This window comes from Miscanthus floridulus, chromosome 16, assembly GCF_019320115.1.
Source record: "Miscanthus floridulus cultivar M001 chromosome 16, ASM1932011v1, whole genome shotgun sequence".
NCBI classification, from domain to species: Eukaryota; Viridiplantae; Streptophyta; class Magnoliopsida; order Poales; family Poaceae; genus Miscanthus; species Miscanthus floridulus.
Window position 1 is genome coordinate 47,657,036 of NC_089595.1, and position 2,118 is coordinate 47,659,153.

Here is a 2,118-nt window from a genome sequence, read left to right on the forward strand (position 1 = left end):
AAGTTGTGATTACATGATTATAATCTACCATATCCAGAGATAACCTAATATACTCCAACATCCTCGTGCAGTCACAACTTTCAGGTGGCGAGCTGACAGGAATGCAAGAATTAAAAGGATACAAATTTACTTGTCATATACATATCTGATATGAACTTCTCTAAGTACACCCGGCGGCGCATAAATCAAGAAGACGGCACCCCGGGACTTGCTCTCCCGTCCTGGCCAATTTGTACGAGCAGCATTGCACGGTATATATATGAGTAAAAATTTTCACTAATAACTTGCTAGATTTTAATTACATATACATGATCAACGAAATAAATTTGCTGAGGGACCAGAGAAGACGATCTAGATCTTCTTCTTGAAGTCCTCCCTTGCAGATACAGATGAAGCTTTGCGCCCCCAAAAGGTCATACTACTCGCATAGCATCAAGAGCAATCAGCCTTACAGCAGGTATCCTTCTCCCGCACCAGAATGACTGCTCATGATGTTATGTTTCCCAGCAACCATGCACCACCCTTGTGATGATTCTTAGAGCTCTCTACCTGTGGCCTCATGAACATATACTTGCACGAAACGAACAGCAGCGCTCGTCACATCTAGACGACCATGCATGCATGCTTCAGTGGTGGTGAATGCTCTAGTGGAGGATCCCACCCAGCGGCGCTGGGGCCCAGTAGTCAGCTGCGTTGTCCGCTCCAAAGTGCGACGTACATGACACCGGGACGAGGCACAGCCCCCGGCTCCTCAAGTCCTTTGTCTCGTCATTCACACCCTTGACGAATATATGTATATATATCAAGTGATCAGGTATTATATTTCTTCAGATTATTCCTAACATAGTAGTAAAAATGGGGAAAAAATCTACCAATATGTTGAAGTAAAATGTGTTGGGAGCTGCGTGCCCTTGGGAAAAAATGCGCATGATCATTGTGTCATTTGTTTTTATGTAGAAAATAGTGCGTACATATAGCACTACCCTAGGTATATATATGTACTCGTGTATGCAGATGATTGAAAATGACTTGGAAGCAAAGCAAAGTGGGCTTGAATACCTGCTGCTCATCAGGCTGGACTGCAGGCTGCTGTGCTCCAGTGTTGTTATTATGGTTTAGAAGCTGCGCAAGGAACCAGAAGCAAAAGATGTATATGAATGAAAAGTGGTTTAAGCAGGGCTGTAAAGGGCTATATTCTTACATCAGGAATCATGTGCAATCACAGGGGTTTCTAGGTTACCTGGCCGGGGTATTCTGGCAAGAGCCCTGCAGGGTTCCTTTCTCCAATTGGTCCCTATAAAAATGAATAATGAAAAATAAAGCACTGTGTCACATGTCAAGTTGTCAACGTTGCAGGTACAAGCGTGCGAGAAAAGCCGGAGAGAATAATCTCCCAGATGGGATAAATATGATTGAACCCATGAGGAGTACTGGCCCATATGGTTGTCTTACGCATGCAATGCAAGCTGACCTACCTAGGGTTGTGCAAGCTGAAACAAGCTTGTTATTATGGCCGTATCAGTGCAGTTACTTCTTTTCTTCCTGTTTGGGATCTCCAAGTATCACTAACTTGTATTCTCCTTCTTTGCTAGTAAAAATGGTCCATTGTCTGTGCCCGTTCGTTAGAAGAAAAGTTATGGAGCTTGCAGATTTTGTCCCTCTCTCCCATCGTACCCATTCCCCTTCCTCACTCACCTCTCTCCCCCTAGTCTAGCATCCATTCAGCCGGCGCTCTCAGTCCATCCACACACGCAGATCTCTCTCAATAATGCCGTCGTGGTCACGGAGGCTGGGGCCGCGACAGCGACGACGTGTGTGTGGTATACAAGCAAGGAGAGAGAATGTGGACAGGATAGGTTGGAGGACAAAGTGTGACTTTCCCATCGCTTAGCCCATTTAGCTCCTATTATTGGCTAGCTAACAGTTAGCTCACACTGGCTATTTTTTAGCCATACTTTTAGCGTATACCCATTTGGATACCTCACCGACAAAATTTTAGCATCTAGCAGTTAGCCAGTGATATCCAAACATGCCCTTCATCAGTGAGATAAATCTGAACCTAATGATTTGAAATATGGCTTTGTGGGGTCATGCTCTACATGTTAAATTTTTTTAGAT

At 44.3% G+C, this 2,118-nt stretch overlaps 1 long non-coding RNA gene across 2 annotated transcripts; it reads right to left on the minus strand.

Annotated features, from left to right (window-relative positions):
• Window positions 1-260: 260 nt before the first annotated feature.
• LOC136513346 (uncharacterized) lies at window positions 261-2,107 on the minus strand. Of its 2 annotated transcripts, XR_010773350.1 has the most exons (4): window positions 1,476-2,107; window positions 1,241-1,294; window positions 1,060-1,122; window positions 261-779 (listed from the first exon to the last, which is right to left on the minus strand). It is a non-coding gene; the product is annotated as an uncharacterized lncRNA (long non-coding RNA). The 2 variants fall into 2 exon arrangements; XR_010773349.1 differs by having other exon boundaries at window positions 1,241-2,103.
• Between the last annotated feature and the right edge of the window lie 11 nt (window positions 2,108-2,118).